General features: G+C 38.9%; 1 pseudogene; it reads left to right on the forward strand.

The window, feature by feature from the left end:
* The first annotated feature begins 1412 nt into the window (after positions 1-1412).
* LOC142992237 (von Willebrand factor A domain-containing protein 5A-like) lies at positions 1413-16011 on the forward strand (annotated as a pseudogene).
* Positions 16012-16213: the final 202 nt, after the last annotated feature.

Consider the following 16213-nt stretch of genomic DNA (forward strand, 5'->3'; position numbering starts at 1 on the left):
CTGCTACTACTTGTGGAAGTAGCACTACAGTAACTTTTCAAGATACAAGCTACTTGTGATTTAAAATAATTAAACTGTAGCCAAACATGATATTTTACATGTTTGCTTATAATACTGCACCACTGCAGTATTACTCTGAACTTCCTGTCTTGTCTCGTCCCTCTGCAGGGATCTGTTGTTATTGGAGGGGATCTGAATGTCAATGCCCCTGCGAGAGACTGGCTGATCAGGCACTTGTTGACGTATGGATGACATACTTCTTTCTTGTTACGAAAAACATGTTTGGATTACAGATGTTTTCACATGTATTCATTCAAAATGAAAATAAATACAGCATCATAAAGGCTAAATGACTCTGTCAAGTTGCAGTGGGCATGGTGCAATCATCACAACACAAGTGTAAATGGTTTGGAACCAGGAATACACACACGCACACGCACATGCACACGCGCACACACACACACACACACTGTGAGAATGCAAGTGCACTTTAGGAAAACAAAAAACGCAGAATAGAGTTCAAACATTTCCACAAATTCGATTTTCACAAATGTCTTCTCTTCTTCCCCTCTCCATGTATGAAAACAATCTCCCAAATGTTCCCATAACTGGACGTTCATTGCTAAGTCATATGCTTTCTTTCTTCAAAAAATATTCAGCAAAAAAAAAGTTGTTATAAGAATCTGCATACCACATTGGGACCCTTTACCATATTGGCTCATCGATATCGACCTGATGCAGCTGTGTAGATAACATAGATAAGATTTTCTTCTTTTTTTGAACTCATCTGATCATCATCAACAAAATGTTGTCTAGTAAACAATTTGCTGCTGTTGTGTTGTTCATTCAAAATCAATCAGCCCGATGATTTAAAATTCTCAGTAAGCTGGATCAGGCGCTACATTAAATGTGTGATGGCCTTTGGAGATTCTACCAGTTATTACTTTCACCTAATTTTTTCCTGCCTAGAATGTGGATGATTTTGTAAATCACCTGTGTTCAATAAAGACATCAAAAGGTGTGCTTTCTGTGTGTCATTAGTACGTATGTTTTTACAGAATGACTTGAATCTGACCATAATCAATGCATAATAGTTCAGTCTTTTTTCTTGCAACTCTACAGAGACTAAAAGGTTTAGTTTAGTTTTAAATGTGAGTATCAATTAAAACCAATAGGGGAGCCATTTTCACAATAGCGTATGCCAGCGCCAAAACATAGAACTTGTTATCAATTTTTCATGTGAATTGTTCACCTGTTTCTCTCTTTAAAACAATGTAGGATGTTGGAGGCTGAAGAAAAGTAACTTCTGAAAGAGATGACAATCGAAATCTTTGTTGGAAAGAAAAGCTAAGAATTCTTCAGGGGTCATTCAGTGAAAGATTTTGTGAGTTTTTGAGTTTTGTTTGTGTTTCATGACAGGATATTTCAGAGAGGGGTGTGAGGAGCTGTGGACTTTCCAGGCCAAGCGCAGAGAGGAGCAAGTCTGTACGGAGCATGCTGCGCATGTTGCAAATAGAGAGTAAATGCACCAACACCAGCAAGGTGAAGAGAAGCTGTTTGCAGAACTGTGGGAAGCTGATCAAAGAGCTAAGGAAGAGAGAGAGAGAGCCAGCAACTTCAGAGGCAGCAGCACAACAAGATGTAACAGCGAGATCTCCTCAGGACTCAGCAGCTAAATCAATCTCCTGATTTTCTTTGTCGTAAATAATCCATTAACTGTGGAAATTGTGTTATAAAGTGCCAGGGAGGAACAGGATGATCTGGCACTGGAGTATCCTGCAGCACCACCTCAACACTGAGCTAGTTGTATGTTTTGCAAATATTTGAGTTATTATGTATTATTTCTCAATGAATAATAGGCTTATTGTGCCAAATTATAAACTCTAACCAAATGTATATTACATATTACTACTTATTGAAAAACGACTTTAAATCTGTGGCTGCTGTACATGTAAGCAAAGTAAATCTTGCTTTACTTTGCTTGATTTTCAGTGAACATTGGCCAGTAGATGGCCCCAGAGAGTCAAAGAAAGTGGCTTTGCAAACAAAACAAACATTGACAGGTATATCTAATGAGAGCCATGTATACTAAACATATGAGTTAAGTAACAATTGAATGAAAATAAAGTTCTTGAAGAGTGTCTTATTGGACAAAATATCATTGTTAAGGTGTTGACAGGCCTGCTGAACTTTACATTACATTACATTACATTACGATCATTACATTACATTACATTACGATCATTTAGCAGACGCTTTTATCCAAAGCGACTTACAATAAGTGTGTTCAACAAAGGTAGATAAAAGATAAAAGAACTTAAATCAGTTCATCTAACTTCAAAACAATCCTCTTGTGGAAGCTGTTAAATCTGAAGGTGTGTGTTTGTGTATGTCTTTGAAAGATTGACTTGCGGGAGAGAGAAGCAAAGGTACAGACAATACTTGGCTCTTAAGCTGAAAAAGCAGAAGAGACTAGAGGAAAAGATGAAACATCTAATAGAAGCAAAACTGGAAACAACCTGGGCGAAAGTGGCAAGCAGAGATTTTCACTGATATTTTTTTATTCAGGAGCATTCAGCTCACCTACCAGGTCTATGAGCCTTTGAACCAACCTTCATAATAATAGCTATATGTATTTTCGGGTTTTACTTACGGTAACTTTTTGTGAAACCTAATTTCTTTGGATACTATTTTTCGCAACACCCTGCATATGCAACACAACATCCTCTCACTTCATAAAAACAAACAAACAAACAGACTTTTCTGTGACAACAGTGAAAATACATGATCACTTGATGTAGAGTAGGCTTTAGAGGCCTTTCCATCTGTTCCATGTGGCAGACCTGCTGCTCCAGATGATGCAGCAGCAGCAGCAGCAGGGTGTTCAGTGTGAGGAGAAAGCTGACCAGGACACAATAAGAGAAAGCAAGAAATCCTCTCCAGACTCGTTTCCAACACCACAAAAACAAGAACCTCTGCACAAGAACCATTATTTTCTTTGAATGACTTCCTCCCCCTTCTGCACCTCAGTCCTGCCTCCACGACTCCCTCCACCTGTGAACATGAGGTTGGCGTGTGCGTGTGTGCTTTGCTTCCTCTTCAGTTCCTGTAAAGAGCACACCCACCCACATACACATATTGTAAATCCACACAGGTGTTACGGGTTTTACAACTTTTTGTCTTTAAAAATAGCATCAGCTCAGTAGTTACCAGTATTATGGAATGACTCAGCATACTAACAGGTTTGTTGGATGCTCATGCTGTATTTACTTTGCATTTACTGTCTACAGTAACAATTGCCCACATATCTTTGTAAACGTTTGTAACAACAACAATAACAACAACAACAACAACAACAACAACAACAACAACAACAACAACTGTGTCGTTCTGGCAAGTTCAAGTTCCATAGATACATGCTTACTTGCTTGTCTATCTGAGTCAAAGATAAGTGAATTATCTTAGGTTAACATTTCATTTCAGGTTTTGATTCAGTTTGCCAGTTGATATGCCACAACAACTCCATTGTCTCAAATAAACACTGCACTGCATTCAATAAACAATAATCAAGCTTATTAGAGATAACTCAGATCAGACTTTAAGCTCAATGTAGTCTCATGTACCCAACATTGAGTTGTAAGTTTCATCATATCTTGGTTTTCATCTCAATTTCAAAGTCTCATCCACATTATTGTTTAATAAGTTTAGCAGAGTATTAGTAGAGCTTTATTTTCCACTGTAGCTTGCCAGCTCCAATTTCACATCTATAACCAATGTGCAAATCAACAATACAGGAAACGACCAAACAGCAACTTTAAAATTGTATTTTCACTTGTTCGGAATTTATTTAAAATCACGTTATTAATGTAGTAGCAAGTAAATTGTATTTGTAATGTTACATGTGAGGAACTGACAGGGTGAAGTAGACAGTTGAAGAAGATACTCCGCCCGTCCTGGGCGTCACTGTGCAGAAATCGCTCGAACCCTGTGGACGTAAACGCGGAGCTTCGCCAGTAGGAAGGCCTGAAGGGTTCAACAGAGGTACGTTTACTTCCAATTCCTTTTATTTCGAATAGAAGTCTATTTTTAGTCCATTTTACCGGTATGCACAATGTCATGTACAATGTCTGCTTCAATAAAAACAATCTATTTTACGTGTTTTCCGTAATTCTTGATGACGTTGTTATTAGCCGTAGCCCGCAGTTGATCTTGGGAAAAACTGAGACGTTTTATGAGGAAGAATAGAACTTATCTGTTAAATTACTTGAGGTGTTTCTACTTTGAAGCCATGAACACACAGAGGAGGGGATTACGATGGCTTGTTCTATATTATTAGTTAGGACTCGTGTTGTGTCTTATTTCTATATATAGTTTAATTTTTGTGTGATTTGTGAATTAACAGATAAAGTAAATCTAAATATTTTATTGGATTTTAGAACCATATTTTACAACAAGGTGATGATTACTGCATACTTCCATTACGATTGTCAATGTTTAACTTTCATAACATTCTGTCACTACAGCAAAAAGTCCTCCAATATCCGCGCTAGTTGTTGAACAGGCACAATGGTGAATTGCTTTGGTCTACTCTCTGTAAACAAGACAGCAGGTAAAGAGCTGGTTGAAAACAAAGACACACAAACACATCATTGACACTGATGGTGACTTTCAGATAAGTATCTAGAATAATAACATATAATAAAATAATAACAATACCAGCTTAGCTTTCATGATAAAGAACAACGTCAGATTGTGGTAGACAGTAAAAGGGCCAAGCCCATCAAATGATTGATTGTGGTTAGAAAAAATGTGTGCAGAGAATTTTACTCATCAACCAAAGGCATGCATACATTTTTACAAGGTATTTGTACTGTGTATGTACTGTGTGTTTCTGCTCCCCTGCAGTTCCTCTGAAGAGCATTGAGGTTGAGTTGGAGGTGAGGGACCATGTGGCTTCAGTGGTCTCCACTCTGCACTATGAGAACAAGGAGGACACACCAATAGAGGCTGTTTTTGTCTTTCCTCTGCCTGGAGATGCTGCTGTCTGCCATTTCAGTGCTAAGATTGGACAGACGCAGGTTATTGCTGAGGTTTCGGGAGAAACAGCAGGTGAGTTGGCGAGTGAAACTTTTTCTTCACTCTAAAAGGGAAGAATGTCACTGACATCCGTCTTCTGCTTTTCAGGCTCGTGAGGAATATGATGACGCTCTGAGCTCCGGTCAGCAGGCCTTCCTGTTGGAGGAGAGCATGCATAGCCCGGATATATTCTTTCTGAGTGTTGGCAGTCTGCCTCCTGGAGAGAGTGCCTCCATCAGGCTGGAGTATGTCATTGAGCTGGCTGTGCAGGCTGATGAAGGCCTGGGGTTTTGTCTTCCTGCTGTGATCAACCCTAGATACCAACCTCAGGGTAAGAAAACCAGTGAAATGCTGAACCCTCAAGTTTCAGCTTGGTGTGCAAAACACCTGCAGCAGGTTCACTCTCGCTGTGTTCAAAAGGCTTCGTCCACTACTGGTGGGAAATGTGGTTATACATTTTTTGTGCTGAGCGCTGAATAAACCAGGGATTTAACGGTTGAGACAAAGTAGAGCAAAGCAATGTAGGTCAGATTTTGCATTGCTACAAAAAGCGTAGGCTGCTGGTGGAACTTCTTGCTTTTCATTTATGCTTTTCTAGAGCTACAAAGACACAGCTGTGATATATTCAGCAAGAGATGGAACCGTACAGCTGGTATTATCCTATTAATGCGTCTCCATACCGGTGCTGTGGGTGTGTTGTTCTTGATGTTCCTCCCCACATGTCAGTGAGCAGCAGGCTTTATCCATTTTCCGACACGTTAAGCTGCAGTTGCTCCTCCAGCCCAATGTAGCTGTTTTGAATTATATCCAATGGCAAGAGAAGACGCTCAGCACTCTCTAAGCTGATGTATATTATCTATTTTTAGTGTTTGGAAGCGGAGGTTGGAGAGGTTGGGGATGCTCAGACCCTCTCTTGATTCTAACAAAAAGCCCTAGTTATCAGTAACTAAAGTGATTACAAAGTGTAATCTGTCTTTTGTTGTTTGTAGGTAGTGAAGATGGCCGTGTTCAGGTGAACTTTGTGCCAGCTTCTCTTGTGCCCTACAGTCTGTCTTTCTCTGCCCGGGTGTCGTCCCCTCGACCCATTTCCAAAGTAGAGTCCAGCTCTTCCTTGGACGCCCTGCAGTACCTCAACACTGAGCAAACCGAGGCCACGGTACAGTGGTTGTGTGTGAGATTCACAATTACTGACAATAATGTAGCCTACTGTGTGTTTCATGTAAATGCTTATTAACTACAGGTCAAGTTGGCTGCAGAGCACAAGTTTGACAGGGGCATTGAGCTGTTGATTTACTACAAAGATGCTCACCAGCCCACTGCTGTGGTGGAGGCGGGCCAGGCCTCTGCTAAGCCTGGTGAGTGGAGATGAGTGAAGCTCTTACACCTCTAAGAAAGAGGATCATCGCCTTCATCCTACAGCTAGAAGAAATCTGTGTTCAGGTCTGCGTTCATTCTGCCTGAGTGTCTCTTATGTTTCAGGCACTTTGATGAGTGATACAGTAGTAATGGTCAGCCTGTACCCCGAGTTCCCCCAGGCTGTGAGGTCCTCAGTCACCTCATGTGGAGAATTTGTGTTCTTATTGGATCGATCTGGAAGTATGTCTCGTTCCATGGGCGGAAATGAGAATGCTCAGACTCGCATTAGCAGTGCCAGGGTAGTTCTATCTTGAAAACAATCGTCTTCTCCCTGTCACACAGTGGCCTTTACTACATTTCATCTCTCTTTCATCAAGGACACTCCTGCTGAAGAGTTTGCCAATGGGCTGCTATTTCAACCTCTATAGCTTTGGATCTCAGTTTCAACACATCTTCCCGTGAGTAACGCAAAAAGTGTGTGTGTGGCTCTATGTTGGTATCAGTGGTTATACGTGTTGCATACATGCCTGTGTCTCTGATTGCAGTAAGAGTGTGGAGTACAGCCACAAGATCATGGACAATGCTTTGGAGCAAGTTAAGAGTATGCAGGCTGATATGGGATGAACTGAGATCCTTCTGCCCCTTAAAGATATTACAGTCAGGCTTGCATCCCCAATCAACCAAGACAAGTAATTCCCACACACTGAGAGAGAGGGTGTTACTCAAGCTACTCTTTAACTTGATATTTGTGAACGCTTAAGTCACGATGCTAAGCACACAGGCGTACACCACCTTTGAAACATACCCATACACATCTCTGAGGGTTATGTGGATGACTTTGTGCATGTGCTGCACGCCTCAAGGTTTAATGTAAAGCCACCAACTGAAATGTGTAATCTCTCCTGTCTAGCTGTTTGTCTTTACTGATGGTATGGTGGGAAACACCAAAGAGGTCATAAATCTGGTGAAGAAGAATTCAGGTTCCCACAGGTGAGGACACAAAAACACAAAAGCACAGACATCTACACAGCTCCCAGAATTAGGCCTGGGTACCATTAAGATTATTGTGATTTTTATGAAGTGTGTTTGAACTGATACTTGATTTGAGAAGACGGCAATGCAATTACAATGTTAAAGCCAAGGGATCACATTTTATTATAGAAGCATTTTAGCTTTTTAAATAACAGCCAAACTTAACTGCAACTCTTCTATTCTGCTCTAAATCTTGTACGAGCATCAGTGCAGTGAGAAATGACACATCCTACACAGCAGAACCCCCTTCAATGAGCACATAGGCAATGGAATCAAAGGAAAGGGTAGGAGTACTGAAAACTATTAAAATAATAGGAGATAATGTAGAAGAAAGAAAAGAAGAAGTAGAAATAATTGTATACAAAAAGCAACTGGTTCTCTACCCCAAGTCCCAAAAAAGTCAGTTCGTAAAATACAAATGCAATCAAAAAGCAAATTAACTGAAAATTCTATCTGTACTTTGAAGATTTCTGGTCAATCACAGCAACTCACACACAAAAGTGTGTATGTGTGTCTGTGTGTGTGTGTGTGTGTGTGTGTGTGTGTGTGTGTGTGTATGTTGTATGCATAGTTCTGTCAATGTCAGCTCTTAAACATGAGAGAACAAGAGCAGTTTGCTCAAAAAGTGTGGGTCAGTGTGGAGGCTCACTGAAATCTCATTGAAAGCACCAAGATGTGATTTTTATTGTGTCCAAAGGTTGTGCTTTGAAAGATATGTAGTATTACTCAATAATATGTTCAGTCATTAAAAATATTTGAGATTTTTTATAACAAGGAGAATGGTACCAATGTAGCTACATCTGTGAGTAGATATGGAGAATGGCGTTGGCAGTGACATGCTGGTAATACGTTTCTGTATCCAACCCTACTGAAAATAGAATGATATGTTCCTTGATTTTAGAATAAAAGCGCTTCGTTTCAGGTGTTTCTCTTTTGGGATTGGTGTGGGAACCAGCTCTGCTCTAATCAATGGATTGGCAAAGGAAGGAGGAGGCCATCCTCAGTTCATCTTAGGAAGTGACAGGATGCAGCCCAAATTAAGACATTTCCATACATTTGTTTTTGGATAGAACAAGTGGTTACAGATTTGAGGAATGTACTGTATGTTTGCAGTGTGTATATTGGGTTGTGAGTATTTTCTGTTGAGTCTTTTTTTTTTGCAATTTCTTTGTGAATCACTCTCAAAACACAAGCAATAGTAATAGTAAAGTAGTTTGATTGATATGATCTGTAATGCAGAATAAAAATATGACTTTCATAAATGTCATAAACGCAAATGATCTTGATACTTGTTGTCTGAGTTTGTCTTCCTGTGAGATGTTGATGCTGCTGTGAAAAATTTCCCACATGGGATTGATAAAGTACATCTCATCTAAACATAAACACATTTTTAAACACAGGTGATGCAGTCACTGCGGTTTTCACTGCAGCCTGCGGTTGTGGACATTTCAGTCACCTGGGATATGCCAAAGGGAGTGTCTGTCACTGCCCTGTCTCAACCCATTACTACACTTTTCCAGGGTCAGAGGTCTCTAATTTATGGCCATCTCACTGGACAGGTAGGAGCAACATTGTATAGCATTTAACAACATGAACAAAAGTGCTGTTGTTCTGTAACATGTTTTCTAACACTCTATTGCTTTGTTAGAGTGCAGAGGCAACAGAGGGCTGTGTGAAGTTGAAGTTGATCCCTCTCAGAACCAAATCCATTTTGGTCTCAAACCTACAGAGGATACTGGGTAAAACTGTGTTTGGTCGGACACTGCAGACGTGTTATACAGCATATTGTATAAGAAATTGTTGTAATCGTATCTTATCACAACTACACTAATTGGAGAGCCTGTGTATCGGTAGCCTTTTGTAGGTTTGTGTTGAGTTGCAATGAGCACCATTCCTGCAATCACCTCCAAACTTGGCAAAAAGATCCAGCATTTGCATAGGGTGCTTTTCATTTCATCTACATAAAATTAGCTAATTCATTTTGTATTTGTATTTGAATTCCCAAATTACAGTCATGGGAGACAACAATAGCCAACAATAATGACAGGGAGAGAGTGAGTGGATGTGGTGACAAAGAGAACCTTCTCAAGTGCGCTGCTTAGGAACCCTGCAAACAGGTCCTGATGGAACTCTCAAGGATGGCATGTTTGTATTTTGAATTTGTATGGTGGAAGAGCAGACAATAGACAAAGTGATTGAGTGTGAGATTGCTGTACTAGCTCTACACAGCCTTCTTTTAGGGGAGCCCTTTGGAAATTATTTTAAGGAAATTAGTTGGGCCTAGACCACAATTTGCTATGGCTGGGACCAACACTCATTAACCCCACCTGTGATTGTGCCTCTCTGCTGTCTGCAGACTGACGGTCCACAGGTTGGGTGCACAGACTCTGAATCGATCCCTGGAGATGGAGGAGAAAGAGAAGACAGGACAGGGGTGTGAAGGAGAAGGAGTGAAGGAGAAGGTGGTGGAGCTCAGTGTCCAGTCAGGCGTGAGCAGTTCCTTCACCGCTTTCATCGCTGTGAACTAAAGCAGTGGTGAAGCTGTTCATGGGCCTCTGATGCGCAGAGATGTGCCAACAGCCTATAAGTTTATAACCAAGCAGTTCTGAAAGTTCTTCTGTGCTGGTGCTTAATCAGGTACTCGGAAATTCTATCATTAGGAAACCAATCTCATATTGCATGTGTACATGAAAAGTTGGTATCTTCTTGCATGAAATCTATGGAATAATCAACTCGAGTTGGAGGTTGCCAAATCTGAACCTTTTTAGAAAAAAAATAGGTTCTGCCCTTTAATGACAAAGTGAAGATATTTGACTTTGTTATTGAATTTTATATTTATTTCTTACATTCATTTCCACCTGACTGTCATTTGTAAATCTGTGTGTGACAACAACCTTTTGTGCTCTCAAATTTATTTCACGTCTCTCTACCTGACAATTGAAGCCACTGAGTGACAAAATGTTGTTAAAGTACATTTTGATAGAGTAAGTAACAGATATATTGTTAGCAGTATTGTTATTCATCTAAAACAGGATTTCCCCACCTCCTGCTGCTATTACGTAACCCTTCCCTGGTAAAGTACAATGTTCCAAAGGGTACAGTGGTCTAGGTCATCATGGCGTCTCTTAAGTTAGATGTGGAAGACGGCTGAACATTAAGAAATAGGAAGGCTAGATTTTTAGCATTTGAAGTATAAAAGCTTTGTCCTTATAATTTCTACTGTAGTTATGGACCAAACTGTATATTTAATCAACAGTATAATTGTCAGGCCGTACTGAGAACTATTGTGCGTGTTTGAATTTAAGTTTTTTGACATTTTTAAAAACATGCTTAAGCGTTTGTCTCAGCATACGAGACAATTGTGTCATTTCGACTTTCACTCCTTGGATTAGAAAATGTTATTATCCTTGTGAAGGTAAAATGATTTGCATTGCACATGCAACATAAGTAAAACAACAACACATAAAACAGTCACATTAAGCACAACAGTCATATTTGGAATAAATGTATTTAAATGGACCAAAATGAAACAAAAGACATCATCAAAGTGTGAAATGGATGAAGAACAGATTTAAGTCACTATTCTGATTTAAAAATGAATGGTTTCAAGGTGCTCAAAAATGTTAATGTTATTAAAAAACCGGATTAAGCAACAGCTAATGATTTGTGCATGGTTTGTTTTACAGTGTATGCTTTACTGACCATAATGAGGGTGAATTCCGGACAATCAAGTAAGTAAGATAATGGACACATAAGATCTTTAACAGTTGCTTGTTCTCAGTGTTGCATTCACCACTAACTGAGTCACTCACAGTGATGACATTTCAACAACTATGGGGAATTATCCTTTTAGAACAAACAAACAAACAAACTTCCCTTTTCTATATATTTCATTGTATGGGCTCTTTGTAGTTGTGCTATATTTCCTTCACATCAAGCTTACATGACACACCAAGAAAAACAGAATTCAGTCTCTTTACTATAAGATTATCTTCCTTTTTAACATCATGACTCTTTAACATAAGATCTCTACATAGCATGTTAACTGACAATTTGCCACCTTGCATATGTCTCATTTAATACAGGTGCATTGTTATCTGAGCTCACTAATGGCTCTCCCTAACTGAAGTATACAATGAAATAAAGGTGCACTGAATAATAACAAAATCAAGTTACTCAGATCAAACAAAATACATTCATTCAACCAAATGTGTGTGTGTTTTTTTGTTTCTCATATTCAGTATGTGTAATGTAATGATTTTACTGAAATGAACAGAATAGAAATATTATGAATGATAATACTATTACATTTGGTCAATATATTCACACTGAGATTTCTGATGATTATGATGATGATGATGATGTTCATGACTTTTCAGTGCACACAAAGTCAATATCCAGGGGGCTTAAAGGTATGTTATCGTTGTGTGATGATGTACTGTTTAATGTTTGTGTGTTTGTGTGTGTGTGTGTGTGTGTCATAATTACACTACTGGGTTTTCCTTTGTACTGTATTTTGTGCATAATTATTGGTAACACAGCTGTGTAGTATGTGTATGCAGACAATTCATCCATCACAATAACATACGTACACACACATACACTCTAAAAACAAATGCATTGGCTCAACAAAAAAAAATTTCCGCTACAATCAAATGTATTTTTAATTACTGCTTACTTAATAATTGGTAGCATAAACACAAGTTTTTAAGTTGATTACTCAAAAAATTTAGTTGTATCAACTAGTTTTTCCAAACTGTAAGTTGTATCACAATAGTTACCAAAGTCCAATTTACAATACAAAAATCTTACCTAACATAGCCATAAACGCAACATTGGATGAAATGGGCAAATGAATTTAGATTACACAATTTAGTTGACAGTTACACAAATAAACAATTAATCATGCTTTTCCTCCCCACAGCACAAATGAAAAGCCCTCTCTAGCTGAGCAGATTTGTCAAATGAAACTTTATCATTCTTCAATGTTATACTAAAATAAAGGATTGGATGGCCAAATTACACTGCTAAATATGACTAGCGTTAGCTACATATAGTAGTACAACATATTCCATCAACTGTTTTAGCAGGTGTAGCCTAACGTCTGTGCATGGGTCCACTATTGGTCTGTTACAATTGAGAATATGCCCAAATATATTGCTTTAGTAGAATTTATTTGTAAATGAAATTATAGTCACCTTGAAAATTTCCTTTGTAACGTATTTCTTCAGCTACAGGTCCTCTAACACACAGTCTTAACTGTCTGAATTTGTCCAGGCATGTTACGTGGGGGGAGGGGACTTGAACTCAAGGTGGAGAAAAATCGGAAATGTTATCAAAAAACCTGATAAAGCTTAACAATACATTACATATCACATTACGGTCATTTAGCAGATGCTTTTATCCAAAGCGACTTCCAATAACTGCTAATGGTTTGTGCATGGTTTGTTTCACAGTGTTATGTTGCATGCAGTGTTATGTTGCATGCAGCAAATGTGCCAAGCAAAGGGTTTTCTGTAATAAACGGTGACGATGGACAAACTATGCCTGCTACATCAGCGTTTGAGTCTTTCAATGAGTAATATCTCATTTCACTGTTGACTTTTTGATGATACTTTTGTTTTCATGTCATAGTTCTTTCTGTTTCTCATATTCAGTATGTGTAATGTAATGATTTTACTGAAATGAACGGAATAGAAATATTATGAATGATAATACTATTACATTTTGGTCAATATATTCACACTGAGATTTCTGATGATTATGATAATGATGTTGATTGACTTTTCAGTCAAGACAGAGGCAATATCCAAGAAGCGTAAAGGTATGTTATCGTTGTGTGATGATGTACTGTGTAATGTGTGTGTGTGTTTGTGTGTGTGTGTGTGTCATAATTACACTACTGGGTTTTCCTTTGTACTGTATTTTGTACTTAATTATTGGTAACACAGCTGTGTAGTATGTGTATGCGTTTCACACAGACAATTCATTCATCACAATTACATACGTAGATACACATACACACACGTTCACAGACAGACAGACACATACGCAGTGCACAAAATCAAAGTATTCGTTTTTTTTAAGTATGACAATGATTACAAGATGAGATTTTGCACAGTCCTCTGCAGGGTTAAGAACTGAGGAAAAGTTCATATGCCATCTTTTATGTGCATAAATGTATTACTTAACTACTTTTCTACTTTTCTAGTTTACTACTTAACGTAATTACTATTTTAAATTCACTCCTGTGTTGCAAAGAAACATAATCTCCTCTTGGTCGGTTGTGATACAGTTAGGATGTCCAATGCAAAAGCACCACTGGAAGGCACTCGCATAAAAGGGGCCGTGTTTACAAAGATGAGCTAATAGGAACAAGAAAGAACGGTCACGTGCAGATACAAAATGAATTTGTCATTACTTTTTAATGCTTTTTTAAAAGTGTACTGAGCATTCATGCCAAATGCACTTTAAACAAAGCCAGATTTGATATGACTTCATTCGCAAAAAGTTGATTGAATATCAGTGGTGATCAATACCTTAGACTCAGAGATTAAGCATTATTGTCATTATTATTATTTTAGTTGAAATCCCGGCAGTTTGAAACACCGGTAGCAATTGAAAGCATACCTGAATACTGTATGCCTTCCGATAATCTGTAGCAAATGCTTCTTTGGACCAGAATTGCCGTTGAACATAAGCGACATGTAGCGACAGAGTGTGATCACAAATGAGTCAGTTTCGCGATCAAAAAAAAAAATAAGACTTGAGCTTCAACACAGCTGACTAATAGTGTGTCGTAGTACAGTCTTCAGGTGTCTTACCTTTGCAGAGACATAAGAATGCCTGTTGATTATAAACAACCTGACTGTACAGATCATCAGCCCAAGTCATCGTCCCCTCGTCTCCGTATACATTTTGTCCTCGTGTCACATTTCATAGGTCCCAGTCAACATTTCTTTCTCCTCTCTCTTTTTCCCCCTCTTTCCTTAAGGGTCAGGGAAAGCTGGGAGGCGCGCCGGTTCGAGTCCCCACGAGGACCACTATGGTAAGTGTGCTTGTGCTATCTATTTGTCTCTCGTTCGCTCTCTCTCTCTCTCTATCCTGGTTTTAGAAATAGGGATCAGGCCAAGGTTCCTCTTAAGGAAGAATAAATCAGGATATTGTGGCATTTAAACACCTTTGAGAATTTCCCCGTTGTGGGACAAACAAAGGATTATAAAGGTTCATTTATTTTGATCCCCGAGGGGAAATTATCTTATCTTATCTTATCTTATCTTATCTTATCTTATCTTATCTTATTTTATCAATCATCCAACATTTTCTCTTCACTGAAAACAAAATGGATCACTCTAATCTTCTATTATTGTTCATAAAAAGCACATGACAAATAAAGTATCTTAAATCTTAAATCTTAGTCTAAGGTGGGTTTTCATGACTCCAGGACGAGCACCGATTTACTGGTTCGAGGGTCTTTGCAGTCATGGTACCAGTGTAGGTTCAGAAGTCATAGCCTTTTCTTTAAGCCCTTTTGTTACATAAATCAGTGTAGTTGCTTTTATTTTACACGTCCTTTTTGCAGATACAAAAGCAGACTTTGAGCTTTAACAGCCACCCAGAGACCCCCTGCTGCAGATTGTCTCACTCCAGAAGGCCTCTGGGTCCTGGGTGCTTGAACCAGCTCTTGCTGCTGCACTGGGAAAGACCAGTGAGGAGGTGGAAAAGCCAAAGCCTGCATCGGTGGGTTATTGACAAATGTAGTGTAGCATTGTGACAGAAGTGAGTCAAAGACATAAAGTAACATGTTACTGTGCAATTTTCTCCTTTCCTTCTTCAATGGTCTTACTTGGTTGTGGGGAAATAGATGGACAATGAAGTGTGGGCCACCGCCCTGGCTCTGATATGGCTCCATGGTTTTAAGATGGATGCCCAGGAGGAGTGGGAGCTTCTGGCTATGAAGGCTGTGTCATGGCTGCATGCTCAGAATGGTAATGATGATAATAAATGCCATTATGTAAAGATGCCGCGTTTACCCTCTGCTAATCACTTCTGTTGTGTGTGTTCTTTAGCACCATGTGTGACAGAGTGTGTGGAAGCTGTAAATGTGCTGTTGGGTTGCACAGTGCAGAAAGAAGCTCTGGGGCTCTGAGGTTCTCATTCAACCGGGATTCTCCTTTAGCATTTAATCCCAGAAGCAGATTCATTCTGTCCTTCCATGAATCGTTATTGCCCTGTAAACGTTTAATCAAATTATCCTTCCCTTCCTATCTATTCCTTAAAGGTAAAACGGGTTATCTTTGCACTATTTTACGTAAAAGTCTTAATTGTCCTTGTATTGTAGCACTGCTTGTCTTATGCATATGTTGATGTGGTGTGGTGGGGCTAAAATGTAAACATGTGGCATATCAATACACTGTCTCATCTTGCACAGAGGGTCAGTTCAGGTCATTTTGGTGTATAATTTGTATTTGTATAGCAAGTTTCACAGACAACAGACCCCAAGGTGCTTCATATATAATAATATAAAACAATACATCAAATCAAGAAACAGGGAAATCAAATAAATAACATACATCCATTAACAACAAATAAAATACAATAAAGTCAACTACCTAAAAGCCTGTGTTTAAAAAATGTCTTTATCTGTCTTCTAAATACCAACAAGAGTCAACAGAACGGACAGCAGAGGGAAGAGGGTTCCACACTTATTTTAAGTTGCTAAGATCATGGGTTTTATGGTACAGGGGGA

The sequence above is a fragment of the Genypterus blacodes genome, unplaced genomic scaffold, assembly GCF_046128005.1.
Source record: "Genypterus blacodes isolate CSIRO-AG114 ecotype Tasmania unplaced genomic scaffold, CSIRO-AGI_Gbla_v1 ptg000003l_1, whole genome shotgun sequence".
NCBI classification, from domain to species: domain Eukaryota; kingdom Metazoa; phylum Chordata; class Actinopteri; order Ophidiiformes; family Ophidiidae; genus Genypterus; species Genypterus blacodes.